A 16,068-nucleotide genomic window follows, 5' to 3' on the forward strand; every position below is an offset into this window, starting at 1 on the left:
ACTTTGGGGTTTCAAAGTCAATTAAACCATGGTTTGAAATGCGGGGGGGTGGGGTCTGATCCCCCGTAATTAAGAGTTGAACCCCCCAAAAAGAGGTAAAAACAGGTCGGGGGGGGGGGTCGAAACATTGATATATAATCTTCTTCACTGTTGCCACGCCCACAGCCACTAGGAGCAGTCTATGTTTGTTTGTCATTATCATGGACAGGTCGCACGGTGCTAACCCCGTCCTGGTCCCCTCTGCCTCTCCTTCCTCCTGCGCCGTCCCACACGCCCGAGGTCCATCGTTCCACCAAAGCCTGCAGTATTCATTCCCGACTTTTCTACCCTAGTTCGTACAGCTCGTGGTGCCGCCATGTTTTAGAGAATTCGTCCATGCATTTGCCACCTTCCCGCCACCTTCCTTCCCCGTCCTCCCATCCGGAGCCCGGATCCCTCCTTCCCCGTCTGCGCCGTCCCTGTCCTGTCTCGCCCCGTCCCGTCCGGTAGCGCCGGGCTTCCGGGACCCGGTCCGCTCGATCCAGCCCGACCGGGTCTCCCCCCGATCCGTCACGCCCGGCGTCTCCCAGTAAAACTCCGCTGTTGGACCCCGTCGGCCAGCAGCCTCTGTGTCGTGCATTGGGGTCCCCCTAGCCCCGGTCGTAACACCTGTAACTCAAATCATTACAATATACGGTATTTGCCATATTCATGCCTGGGGGAATCTTGCGATACGATTTCAGACCCCCTTAAAGCAGACCACACCGTTACGGAGGGCGCAATCCGCAGCTCAGATCTGATCGATCTTTTTTCCAAACAAACCGAAAAAGATTGTAGATTTAGCCCCTGGAGAAAAAAAACAATTTGCAGTCTGGATCAACCAGGGCAATGCAATGTAATCACCAGACGCGGTGGCCTTCGACATGGAAGGGGCGTGGAATACCACCTTATGTAAACGAAAACATTTCCTCCTCTTACGTAACCCTGAAAAGACCTGGAAGGCGTCGATCAGCAGACGGGAGCCGGAGGGAGCTGCTGAGGCCTCCCTCTGTCACTAAAGACACATCTCTGCATGGAGCGACCTCTGCTCCTCCGCAAGTCAAAACTCAGACCGGTCGCGGGGTCAGTTTGGGTCAGGTGGGGTGAGGTCGGATCCCACCTCCGCCGAGCTCATTTCGGCCGCAACAACGTCCGCGTCTGTTTTTTTTCCTTCTCCGTCGCGCGTTATTTTCCTGTGAGTTATTTTCGACTCCGCTCCAGCGCTTTCCCTCCTCCTCTCCTCTCATCTCGGGCTTCAGTGAGAAATGTTATTAACGACACGGCACGACGGACGTCCATATGCTTTCCGTTTGCGGAGCGTTTGATTCACTGAGCTCAACCGAGTATTAAAGTCGTAATCTGGAAGCTGAAGAGATGCCGAGCAGTGGCGTTCACAGTACGGTACATGAGGTCGGTATTTGGCAGGTGGGCTGTGCTCAAACAGCCCTGACACAAATAGTTGCTGCTGGTGGGCGTTGCTCTCAAATTCATGCAGTTTGAATGCTGAACGTTGTTGATCTATATGTTCTGGCTTTCTCTTTGCCAATATAGTCGTTTGGAAGCGGCAATGATGATATTGGAATTGAGGTGTCATATCAGCTTAATACACTGTATGCAAATAGTCATAATAGAGGACGATCGAAATGAATTATTTAGTGCAAATGAACTATCCTCCATTGCCTGTCTGCTACAATGAACTTTTCCTCCATTTTGCACTTGGCAGCCTATTGGAACCTACGTTTGTACAGCGGCAGAAGTGAGACGAATCCTCCCACCGCCAAATCGGATCTCTCGTCACCGTGACAAAAAGGTCCGACTCCTCCACTTTCCTTGGACGCCGAGACGCCAAACGCTCTCCGCTGGCTGTGACTTCACCCCGCCGTCTGGTTTTGCTTCCAGCGCTGAATGAAAAACAAATGACTGAGGGCTGCTTCGTCTGGAGTCACTCTCAGTGAAAGCGCCGGTTTGCTGTGCTACAACCAGTTTGAATTTGCACACCGACGCTAGATCTATTCCGTTTTTTTCCTGCGTGGCACGTCCAATCAGAGGCACTCAGAGATGTTTTATCCAATGAGGTGCAGCCAAAACGCATATTCACTGTCACATCATCATGGAAAGCACCTTTAACACAAAACAAAAAAAAAGCACCAGGAAGACTCACCATGCCATTCTCATTATCAGTAAGATGTTTCCTGTGGGGGTTAGCGCGCACCGCAAGTCAGTTAGTATAAGAAAGTGAAAATAAATGAACATTGAAGTTGGCTGTAGCCGCTTCGGGGGAAGTGAGCTAAAGGTCTTGTCATACCTCCGGTCGAATTCTCCCGTGCCGCCGTGTCACTCATAAAACAGAGGCTTATTGAGTTCGCTGCCAAGTCCAGAAAACTGCACCATTACTGCCGCTGCCAAGCTGCCAACGCTAAACACACTGTCCTTTCTCTTACCTCAGGCTGGGGACGGGTCCCAGCACGCTGGGAACAATACTAACACAACGTCCAGTGTGTGTCTGTGTGTGAGTGTGTGTGTGTGTGTGTGTGTGCGTGTGTGTGCGTGTGTGTGTGTGTGTGTGCGTGCGCACGTGTGTGTGTGTGTGTGTGTGCGTGTGTGAAAACCGACGTATTGAACAGGAGCCGACCGCACTTTGAGGCACTTTCACAGAGCGATGCATAAATAGCTTCAGGCTATTTTTTTTCCAAAAATTTCTTCAACTTCCTCGCTATTGATTCGACGCCAGCAGGCGGTGCCCGAATTCTAAAGCCTTTGATAAGTGACAGCTGAGGGAGGAGGGGGAGAAAGAATCATGATCTCGCACCCCAACTGTGATATGCTATACATACCGTAATTTAGCAGAACCAGAGTACGGGATATGAGGGGTTTTGGGGCTGGATTCCCTCAGGGGTCACGGTCTAGTTCGATGTGCTCCAGTGGGTCATTGTGTGAGGGTTTGGACTGTCCCACTGGGGGTCAAACAGCACCCAACAGTGGTTGGGAAAAGGAACCCAAATGGTGGTGATTTACAGCACATAGTGACTATGGCGTCAGGATTTAAAATATATTTTTCAAGTATCTGGATTAACTTAGGTTTATTCATTCTCGCAGACTTTTACACAACCAGATTTCAAAGGAAATATCTATAGTTTGTACCGTACACTGTTACTTTAGTTCAAATAAATCATAATCAGAATTTGAATCAAATGCAAGGTCAAAAACATCCGAAAGGTACAGTATGCACGTTATGTTGTATTACAGACTCATCAATATCAGGGCATTAAGTACTTACTACTTCAATACTCAACATTTAACAGCAAGCTATTGTGTTTGTTTTTATGTTTGTATTTGTGGAGTGACTAAGCACTGCTTCCACCAGTGCCATCATGTTATACATTGTGACCCAGAGAGATATATACTGGAAATGATTTGAAAAGCTGTGAATTAAACATGGAACTTTATGTTTCTAGCAGTCATCTAGAACTGGCTCAGTGTGTGTGCGCCCGTGCGTGTGTGTGTGTGTGTGTGTGTGTGTGTGTGTGTGTGTGTGTGTGTGTGTGCGTGTGTGTGTGTGTTCCAGTGCTTGGATACTGGAACCCCGTGAAGGATTTGCCCGGCGTCGTCGTGGTGTCAGTTTCCTTGAGGTGTGCGTGGTGTGGGGGTGGTGTGGTCTAAGCAGCCACACCTGTCTTGGGTCCAGGTAATCGGGCCGGAGGTGGCTGTACGCCTGTCGCTCGCCGACACACGAAAGCCCCTGCCGTGACAGGCGTCCGTCGGCTCCCGGCTTGTTACGTCTCGCCGCTTTCTACAATAAACGGGTTTCGGAACCTCCACAATGTGTTTAACTTATTTCGGCTTCATTTGATACCTTCCCAGTCTCCCTGCACAGAGGCTGCAGCGAGTAAAGAAGCCCGCGTCTCAGGAAACTCCACCGCTCCGTGGCTCTGAATGCCAATGTGTGTTATTGCGTATCCACACACTCAGCTGCTTCCCAGATGACTCCGGCCCAAAGGCTGTCTGGCGGGCTGCTGCTCTAACTTTGAAAAGGAAGAGCTCCGACCAAGGAACAGGCTTCACATACAGTCGCTGCTCGTGCTCGGATTTAAGAATTAGATCGCTCTCTTTCCACGAATAAAACCTCAACAGGCATTCGTGTAATTAAAAGTGATTGCAGATGGTGGAAAGACACAACGAAACGCATTGGTTCTGTCACTCATCTTTTTCTTTTCTTTTTTTTTCTGTGGAATATATTAATATTGGTTCTTAGCGCAGGCGCGTGCAAAAGGACCGAGGGTGTCGGTTTATACGCCAGTGAACGGGCATCAAGATTTCGTTGAGAGAGCTCGGCCAGTGCACAGGCAGACAACTTTGTGGTAAAATACAATAATATGATCACAAATCATAGCCCAATTCAAGTGGGCGCCACTGTGTGGTTTCGGTGGAGGAAAAAAAACAATTATCTTCTACAGTCACAGCAGGAGAATAATGGAGCATACTGTTGAAGCTTTCCTCTGGACTGGGCTGAGGCGAATGAGTTTGGAGCGATAATAAGTCAAAGTAAGACATCCTCAAGCTTTAAAGTTAATAACAGCTGGGTATCTTTGTCCATGTGCACCCCGCAGGGCACACCGGAGAAGTACAAAGAACTAGTGGCATTAGCAGATATGCCGTTTCGTATATACAGTATATATATATATGTGGGGTGCTTATACATAGACGGAGTTTGAGCATGGTCTTGTGACTATCATGGTACAGGAGCAGCTGTTATTCAGTCCCATCGTGGGACCGTCTTCCCGGGTCAGGGCGATGAGAAGGAGGATGGCCATGAGGAAGGTGATGATACAGACGCGACTGATCTTTTCCTGTGGGTGGGACACCGTCGGTCATTCTGCTGCCTTTACCGCCGCCGCGGTGGTGAGGCGGACTTGGAACGGGCCCAGGAATCGGGGGCCGGGTTCCAGCTCTTCCTCCAGAAGCGCAGATTAGCACCCAGTCACCTGGTCCAAAGTCGTGCAGTGGTCCTTGGGGTGGGACGGGCAGGGTGGCTTTGACCCGGGCACACATGAGGGACACACATTATGACAGAATTACTTGGTCTACGAACATCCACTGTTGTCAAAGTGGGGTAGGCAAAATAAATCTGTGATTCCCAAAGAGTTATGTTGAATAGCACCAGTACCAAAAATAAATGCTTGCACCCTATTGTAACAACATATTCATGGAATATCAGCTGGGCTACAAAATAACCGGCAGTGTGAATCGTGCAGGGATTTTTCTGGAAAAACATTTCTCAAATGTTGCCAGAACACAATTCCGCCTACACAATCCATTAATTATATTGAATATTAAGAAAAGTCTAAAATTGATGAATACTATCTGGACATTCTAATCGCCACTGATTTACATTACATTACATTACATTATTCATCTGTGGCTTTCACAGAGGTAGACACATTTCAAGACCCTGGCGTTGGTCTGGAGATGTGTTGCTCCTGCGTGGTCTAAACATTTTGAAAATCCGTTACAATAGAGTCCAACGTGCATGGTCACGTCTTTCAAAAATCCCACAACTACATCACTTCCCCAGTTATCAGAGTTAATGAAAACCGGACTGCGTCCCAAATCCAGATTTAAGGAAATAAAACCAATAAAAGTAACTAAACCAACTTCCCTTGACAGAAAATAAGGAAAATAAAATGACTATCATCCTTTCCCCCCTTTAACACAGGACCACGCGTCAACCGCTGATCTCCTGCGCTAGTTCCATCATCAGCACTAATTCTGAACCATAGCAGAAAGCAGACAAGATTATTCCCAACGGTGCTGGACAATTGCATTGATTCATGCTATGCAGTCACTTAGTCAGCCCTGATCCTAACTTCAGCACCTAGAGAAGTCCAGTAATCAAAGGGTTCCTGGTTCGATCCCCGGCTCCTCCCCGGCACCGCGCCGGAGTGTCAATGAGCGAGACAGTGTGGAAGAATTTGGAATTTGGAAGAATTATTTGATTTGGAATGAGCCAGTGTTCTTACTACGACGTAGTGTCCTTAGAGAAATATACGTTGTGGTATGAGGATATAGGGAATAAAAAGAAAACGGCAGCTGCACACACGCCCACGGTGAAGCCGTCCCCTCCGGCGATCACTCAGTCAGCTGCCGTCGGACGAGAGGCGATCGCTCATCTCGCAGCTCCCAGTTGGAGGAGAAAACATCCCGATTGCGTGGGGTCCGCTCTCTCCGTTTTAATTGACGGAGGCGGCGACATCACGGGACGGGAGAGTCCGGAGCGGGATAGCTCCTGTTTGCGGCAGTAAGCACCCCATATAAAACACTTGATGTCTTGTCGGCGGAGGAGCAGCAGAAGTCAGCGCTTGCGTTTCGTCTCACACGGCGGAACTTCTGTTCATCGTTCAGAAAATGCCCCCAAGTTAATCAACCCCATCGACACGAGCCGTCTTTGGATTTCTCCAGAGGAGGTCTTTGCGGACCTCCTGGGCCTCGCAGGGGTGGAGTAGATCCTTCAGCGGGAACAAAGCACTTCGTTGGATCGCCCTCCTGGTCGTGGTTCACTTTCCGTTGCATAGCGACCTGATGTGAAGCCCCCGGGGTGCCGCTCGCCGTGCCCGCCACGACCATTGACAGATGAGCGGAGGGAAAAGGTTATACGCAGTGTGGTAAAGAATGAAGGCGTTCACCGCCGGCTTCCCTGACGACAGTGTTTCCAGAAAGATAACTCAACTCCTAAACGTCGCTTTTCCAACTCGATCAATTTCGAAGAATGCCTTTTTTTATAAGAAACTCATTTAGATGTTTCTGGTTGAATAGAGCACTCTGTAATATTTCACAGTTTACAATTTGATTCCACTGCTGCTTTATAAAATAAAAGGCTGGAACCCAATAGGTGTCCGAATTTAGTCAAGGTCTCCCCATCTGTATATGCCTGCATGCATTTCATCACACAATAATTCCAATTTAGCCTATCAAATACTTGTCCTTGAAAATCCATTAAGCACAAATGGCAGCTACATCAATATTTGACGAAGATCTTCAAATGCTGGAAAGGTGATGGTGTCGCCCAAATGCAGATCAATTTTCTGCCGATGGTCCTTCGGATCTTTCCAATCGGTCACAGCAGCGTGCGAGCTGGCCAAAGCTTTCATAGCACGTGTCAGTACCTGCGGCCCAGAGGGACGCTCGCCCACAATGCTGTTTAATTTGCTTAAACTATTACCAGTTTTACCGGAAAACACGCGCACACACGCACGCACGCACGCACGCGCGCACACACACACACACACACACACACACACACACACACACACACACACATAAACACTATGTTCCAACACTAGGATGTAAATTACAAAGTAAATTACAAGCTGCCAGCACTGGGCAGCTCCTTCAGTGACAGGTTGCTTCACCTGCGGTGTCCGAAGGAGACATAGGAGATTCCTTCCACATGTTGTAAAACTTTACAACCAACACTCCTCCCAGAAGAGCGCTCGTGCAAAAAAAAGACAATTAATTGTCGTAAATCTTTTCATCTCTATGTCCAAAATTCTTCCGAAACATTTTGAAATCTCAATAAAATTTGGAAAACTCTGCCCTCTGTCTTTTTTTTCCTATTTTAATACGCAGTGTTACTAATGTTTAGACAGAAAAATACCTTTCCCACACACACAAACTTATTGAAGCAGGCACACAGAAAATAAGTTTCAGATCTGAGTATATAACTGGTTTGGAGAGGGCACAAACAAGCTCCTTCTTTCTTTTTGCCCTGTTTGTCTTTTTTATATAAAAAAAAATAAATAATAATTAAGCCACAATGAACCTTGTTATACCTTTTTTTGTATTTGTTGGCTGAGTGCACAGACAGACAGACTTTTTTTTAGGCTCTTTAACAGTCAAACAGCCCACAGCACAAACAGGATGGTTCTCTCTAGGTTTAAAGAGACCTCTTCAGCATAGACAGGCTGGTAAGGCACAAACATTTATCCTAGTCATACTTCTAATTTTTATGGTGTGCTGTTTTTTTTTGGTTTTCTTTTGTCTTTTTAGGCGGAGGGGACAGACAGGTTCCTCCCCGACCTGATTATAAACATTTTATATATATATATATTTTGTCTTTCTCTACTATTTTTCAAGTATTAATATTAAAACAAATTTCAGCCTCTAAAATTATAGGGTTCACCCTTCCTCAGAGTAAAAAAATACCGTTCGACACAAAAAAATCCAACTCCAATGCAGTCTATTAGTGAAATAGCCAAGTGCGTACCTTGATCTATTAGGCGGGTTTGTTGGATTCCTTTAGTCAAACAGAAGCACCTCAGCTGGGATCTGGAGTGCCCTCTCCTGGCTGTGCTCGCGAAATTCTTGAATATTTCCTCTGGACTGGGCTGAGATGGACAAGTTGGAGAAAAAATAATTCAAAGTATGACTTATGACTTTGTTTGAAGGTTTGCCCAAGTGCGCCCCGCAGGGTACACCGGCGAAGTACAAAGAACTTGTGGCATTAGCAGATATATACGTGTATATATATATATCAGTCAAATGTCTTGTTCCTCAAACAAAAATGATCAGTTAAAGACCGAGTGCTTTCAGGCGTAATCATAGTCCACGATCTTATCTGCAAGATGACTATAGCAGATAAGACAGGTATGCCTGCCACTTGTTTTCCCAATATATCCCACCCCTTGACAGGTGGAACTGGAACAAGATGAGAAATGTCATTCACCTGTCTGTGGTTTGCATGTTGTGGCTGATCCGTGTATATCACTGTGGCAGATGAGAGGACGTGGTTAAGCCGGGGTCTGCGGGTTATAGTCGGCTTCTGCTGTTCCGACTCGGCCCCATCTGGTCTGCAGGCTCTTGGCTCCTGCACCACGCGATCCTCAACGACAAACAACACATAAGAAAACTCTCCCTGCCGACTCGGACCAATCAGCGGGAGGAAGCCCGCAGACCCCCGCTTAACCACACCCTCTCATCTGCCGCAATCACGATATTTTGATAAAATAAAGGTATTACGAAAAGAAATTATTTGAGGTCATGCATGTCACATTTGGATTAAGTATAAAACAAATTTGGGGATTTTTTTTTAATTCACTGTAAAAATATGAAACTTCACTGTTGCTTTCTTCTGTGGATGATCGACATAGAGAGAGAGAGAGAGAAAGAAAGAAAGCGAGGATGGGAGCCACCCGACAACTGTGAGAATAAGTGAGAATTGTGAGAATTTTGGAGGCTCCACCGAAAAGAATTCCTACAAAAAGTTTGTTTCTCATTCATTCTCAGAAGGCTCTCTTTCTCTCTCTTTCTATGATTCTCTGTCTATGTTGATCAGGCCTAGTTGTTCAAAGACTCTTTTGTCATTAAAGGTTAACTTTGCAATTCAAACATTTAGCGTATGTTTTCGTTAAATAATCCAGACATTAAATCAAAAGACATTACATACAGTTTGTGTACCTTATGGGTTGCTTAAATGTAAGAAGTTGTGCTGGAATTTTTCGTTTGAAAATCTTGTTCCATGTGCCCTTTTTAACTCTGAGCACCTGCCCCTCTAAGGTCTCTGCGCGGGCCTCATGGCTTTGTGCATGTGCCAGAGCGGTGCCGTACTCATCCATCGCCTTGACGGACAAATGGGAGCGGTGTGTTCTTTTTAGTTTTTTTTTCATCGGGTCAAACTGGGATGTTGAAGCCAAAACATGAATGATGGATGTCCTGGAATCCACCGGGTGGCAGTCACGCTCCACAGTACATTAATGACGTTAATGTACTCTATGAATCAAAGAGCACTGCAGATGTAGATCTAGAGCTACTTTTACTGTATATAGAGACAGGAAAGATTACATATGGCCGTCATTCCAGTGAGACGAGAGCTGGTTTATTGTTATTTTTGATCCCCTATTTTGAGTCCGACTGTCCAACCCTTGCCTGAAATATGTTTCGGGCAAAAACATTCCGCCTAATTGCCACACTCAAAAAAAAAAAGACTATTTCAGAAGCTCTTTCCTAGCTCAGGGGTTTCCAACGTGGGGAGCCAGGCATCACCAGATATAACAGGGGGAAAAAAGCTTGAAACCGCTTTTACTTTTTTCTCTAAATGGTCTATTACCCCGGAGGAAGGACAAGCCAGGATGGGTTAAATGCAGAGGCCACCATCCAAAGCATGTGCATGTGTGTGTGTGTGTGTGCATGTGTTGTAGTGTGGTGTGTTGTGTGAAAATTATAGATTCTTCTTCTTCTTCTTCTAAATTCATGGTTGGGCAAGAATAGGGAAATGGGGTCATACCCTCATTATGAATTTCTCACATGGGTACAATTGAACTGGATATAAATATCAGTGTTTGCGCGCCTGTGTACCCATCAGCCAGTGCAGTAAACATTTCCATGGTAACAGCGAGTGCCGCCAATCAAAGATGTCGCTCTTACTACTAGGAGGATTGGTAATGTAGAACTTCTCCATGACATTGTGAATAAAACATGTTTTTCTTTAAACAAGGGTGATATCATAGGGACTTGTGGCTTCTACAGGAGCAAAAACAAATTATTATATACATTGCATAATATTAACGCAATGCTGTCATTGCTGTTGCTGCTATGACACCTGCATTTCCCTCAGGGGACAAGTAAAGGTTTATCTTATCTTAAGTTAGCACACAGATTTAAAATAACATACAAAATACATTCGTGAGAAATATATTTCAAAAATCAATTTACTCTCAAAAATGGGCCAAAATAGAGTTAATTAGATTAGTCTTTAAGAAGTCGCCAATTATTTTCAATGTTTTCAACATTTATAAGGAATTCACCAATTCCTTATAATCTATTTATGAAACAATGTGAATAGGCACTGGAGGACTACTGATGAAAGACAGTGACCCTGAGGACTTTCCATGCATCCTCTGTTGTAAAAATCCAAATGAACCCAGCAGTGTAATTGAAAGTGTTACCCAAGTTTACACTTCAGAACATCAGCAAAGCAACACATAGCAGTTAGTCAATCACGGAAAAAACACCAAATTCAAAGCTTATAAAACTGCCTGTCTGGTAGGGGCCTGCCAATGTCCGGGATAAGGCCAGACTCAACAGGTCAACGGAGCTGCAGAGAGGATCCTCAGCTGTGACCTGTCCACCCTTCAGGCCCTCTATACTACTCTATACAGGTCAAGAAGAAGGGTTCAAAAGATTATCAGTGACTTGTCAGGGAGAAATGATCAGCTCGGTAACCTGGATGGATGCATTGATTCAGATGTGTGTACAAGTCTTTGTTCCTTACACGTGTACTGTACATAAAAAAGAAAACTCTTAGATGAGGATCATCACACATCACTGCAACTCACTGGTACCCATTCATTCATTTAATCATACAAATTACTTGGAGTGCAAAAACTATATTCCTTTCTTCTAGGGTTAAAATTGTCTCCTTCTGGCCATGGTGACCTCTGCTTGGTAACGGGTTTGTCCTTGGGCCTCCAGGATTTTGGTGATAATCTGAAAAATAGTAAAGTCCAATCATTCCTTGTGCTGTCCTAGACAGTGCACCTTTTTCCAGAGGGGCAAAAGACTGACCACACTAACCCTATAATAACCTCCTATTTCTCAGTAAAATTCTTGAAAAGAATGATGGTCTATGATCTTTGCTGGTTCACGAAGCTCTCGACACACGGACACAGAACACGCGGGGCCTTTTTTGTTTGGTACAATTAGGAAAAAGTAAATACATGTACAATTATAACCCACTGTTTTTATTTGTCTCACCTGGAGACACGGGAAACGACCATGCACAACGGAGCGGGCATGCGTATTGGAGGCTCCATTTACGCATTTAAGCCACTGCTCTTCCTTATTGATGGAATGACCCACCTTCATTTTAACATTTTAGTATGATTTAGTACAGTTTATTATAATTATAGGATGTTATAATGTCTATTGACTCTGCTGCGACACACAACGCTTATTTTGGCTGGCTGTCAAAAGCGCCGTTGCCTCGCTAAAAACGTTGCGATGCCTTTGCCGCTGTTATGCCAAACAAAGCGGATGATTTCTATGGCAACGACTGTTATAAAAAAAAACCCATATAATCTTCTTTGTGGGTGTTCATCAATGATGAGAATTGATCTGACCTCTGTAGTTCCGAGTCATCAATGTCTTATTAAAATGAAATAAATAAAAATAAAGAAATTGATTGGTCAAAAACCGATCCGTCAATATTTCTGAGTGGTGTTTTTAAATGCGGAACAATGCCAAACTCTACCAAACTCAGTAAAAACAAGTGTGTGCCGATAACAGAATTTCATTCAGTTAAATTGAATTGAATGTCCTTACTGAGTGTTAAGGTCTGAATCCATTATTCAGCAGAACTCATTGTGGCTGCCAAATAACACATCGCCTGTTATTTCAGCTTGGGTCATTATTGACCTGATATTCAGACTGTGGATCCAAAATGGCACAAATTTATATGCTGATAAAACCATTCGGTCCACATCATAAAGTTGCATTGCAGATGGACTATTCAGCAAATGTGTATTTTATTTCCTGCCGAAATTTGCATCCCCTTCCTTTCTCAGACCCGGGGAGTGTTAGATGTACGAAATTCTCAATGTCAAGTCAAAACAGCCCAAAATTTGAACAGCGTGTGACCCAAAAGTGTCTGAAAAGAAACTTGAAAGGTTGGTGCATTATTTGGCGAAACAGATTTTGCCCGTGCCGAGATTTGCATCACCCTGTATTTCAGACCAGGTGAGTGTTAGATGTGGGAAACCGAGTTTCCGTTAACCGGTAATTGCCGGTTTGTGACCTGGAAAATCTGTTGAAGTCAAGACACATTCTAATCCCTCTGGTCATAATGTGCGGTGAAAATAAGTCACTCTCAGCACAATTTGAATTTGAATTCGAAGTTCTGGCCGATAAAACAGTAACGATAATGATTGCCATATTATTTTCCTCTATGTCGAGATTTAATAGACTCGATCATTTTTATTAAAACATTCTGAAGATTTGTACATTTTCGTGTTCGGCAAGTTGCAACGGAAAGTCAATCAGTTTGGACGATCTAAAGCTGACCTTTCACCTCCGACCAATCACGTTTGTTACTATAGAAACAAGCCCTGCCCGCAGGTTGCGCTTGTAAACACAGCACACATCCGACCCAAAGCAGACGGTAAATATTCATCGTTTTGTAAAATATGTCGACGCGACGTCCCAACAAAGATGGACAACACCGCAAACTTTTTTATTTATTTGTACCTACTTGCTGTATTTATTTTGTTTTGTTTTGGATTTTATCAAAATGTTTTCTCGGTGAAAAGCTACAAGGAAGCAGCTGCAAGGAATTTATTAGATTTCAAGTCGTAATATTCGTAATATTTATTCATTTACTTTAAAAAATAGCTTAACTGATGGGACCTGCTTTATTTTGAATATCAAATAAAAAAATATCATACATCTACATGCCGTCATGATTTTATTCTTTATATAGTCTGCTACGGTGGCCCTGAGCGCTCAAAGCACCGCAACTTAAGAAAACACATGCAAATAGACAAAACACAAGCAAATTAGGAAAAAACGCAACCACAATAACGGAAAACACAACCGCAAAACCACATTACGGAAGTGAGCCACACCAGATGCACTGATTTATCTGCAATAAAATACATCAAACTCAATTATTTTGTCTGTAATTATATATAATAATTTATACAATTAACAACCTGGAGCCGCAACTTCACAGACCAATCGTGCCCCCCGAGACCACAGTGTTCAAATCCTCCACCTGCTTCCTCCATGCAATTATTAAATAGAAAGAACAACTTTTATAGCAGTCCATAGTTTTTATTTATTCGTAAGTTTGCGAACGATTCAAATCTTTTGGGTGAACAGGGGGATTCCCTCCCAACCGACAGAACTCAACTGAGCTGACTGAGGAACGGATCATTTCAGGAAGTGATTCAGTTCAGCTTGTTTTCCCAAAAGGTTGGAATCGTTCGCGAACTTCATATTGACACCTGTGTTGTCACATGTTGTGCATGTGTTGTCATATTGGTGAAGATGTTTTCTATTTGCATGTGTTTTGTGTATGTGCATGTGTTTTCTATTTGCTTGTGTTTTGTCTATGTACGTGTGTTTTCTTAAGTTTAAGTGCGTTGAGCCGTCTGGGCCACCGTGGCCTGCTATCAATTGTTTTTAAGCTCAATAAACACAGATAATATTTAACCGGAATCTCTCCCATTTGTCCGGGAAATTGAAATCCTCCCGGACATGTGGACCGGCAGCAATGTATTCTGGTATGGAATTCGCAATATTGAACCAAAACAGGCCAAAATATGAGCTGGTAACAGGGTTTGATCTGAAAGTGTCTGAAAAGAAACTTATGAGGACGGACGCATTGTTGAGCAAAAGCAGATTTTGACCCTGCCGAGACTTGCTTCCCCCTGTTTTTTGACAGCCAGGAAGACCGGGTGTGTGCAATTCTTGCGGTTCATGCAGGATTCGACAAAACAATAATGTTTTTAGCTAAGCATCGACACTTTTGGCAGCGAGCCAAAACAAGCGTCACCAGCCACAGCCAGCCGCTCTGGAACTGTTAAAACATTCATACAAATTAAATTCAACAAAAATTACATCTACAATGTTTTTCAAACTGTACTTCAATAGCCAAAAGATCAGCGTAATAGGAAAGACATTATTCATTTTTTCCGCCATCAATAGGCAATGTCCCAGGTTAGAAAATGCTAATGCATCTCCTCAAAATAAGAAAAATATAATATATTATATATAACCCAGCATTCCCAATCAACACAGCCGTTATTAATATGAAAATAATACAAGGTTTTACCAGGGTTTATGGCTTTCTGGTGCTTGAACCGTCGCAAAAACTTGAAGGCGTAATGTTTTGGAAATGTAAATTCACTGCCTAAGCAGCGCCCAAAGACTTTGAGTCACCATAGCCACAGCCAACACAGCGACCAAAGGCATCCAGCAAAGTGACCCACACAGTCACCCACACAACGACCCACACTGCGACCCACGGAGCCACCCACACAACGACCCACACAGCGACCCACACTGCAACCCAACACAGCGACCCACACAATAACCCACGCAACGACCCACACAACGACCCACACAACGACCCATACAGCCACCCACACAGCGACCCACACTGCGACCCACACAACGACCCACACAACGACCCACACAACGCCCCACACAGCGACCCACACAACGACCCACACAACGACCCACACAGCTACCCACACAACGCCCCACACAACGACCCACACAACGACCCATACAGCCACCCACACAACGACCCACACAACGACCCACACAGCGACCCACACTGCGACCCACACAACGACCTACACAGCTACCCACACACCGCCCCACACAACGACCCACACTGCGACCCACACAACGACCTACACAGCTACCCACACAACGCCCCACACAACGACCCACACAACAACCCACATAACAAGCCACACAACAAGCCACACTGCGACCCACACAACGACCCACACTGCGACCCACACAACGACCCCCACAACGACCCACACAACGCCCCACACAGCGACCCACACAACAGCCCACACAGTGCCCCACACAACGACCCACACTGCGACCCACACTGCGACCCACACAACGACCTACACAGCTACCCACACAACGCCCCACACAACGACCCACACAACAACCCACACAACAACCCACACAACGAGCCACACTGCGACCCACACAACGACCCACACTGCGACCCACACAACGACCCCCACAACGACCCACACAACGCCCCACACAGCGACCCACACAACGGCCCACACAGTGCCCCACACAACGACCCACAGAACAACCCACAGAACGGCCCACACAGCCACCCACACAACACCCCACACAGCAACCCACACAACGACCCACACAACGACCCACACAACGACCCACACAGCCACCCACACAGCGACCCACGGAGCTTGGCCTTCCTCAGAATGAAGCCGTGGAGATCACTCTCCTGCAGCTCCTCATTTGCACCACCAGGGGGCAGTAGTGACATGCTTTTTATGTATT

The sequence above is a fragment of the Zeus faber genome, assembly GCF_960531495.2.
Source record: "Zeus faber genome assembly, chromosome: 6".
Taxonomy (NCBI): Eukaryota; Metazoa; Chordata; class Actinopteri; order Zeiformes; family Zeidae; genus Zeus; species Zeus faber.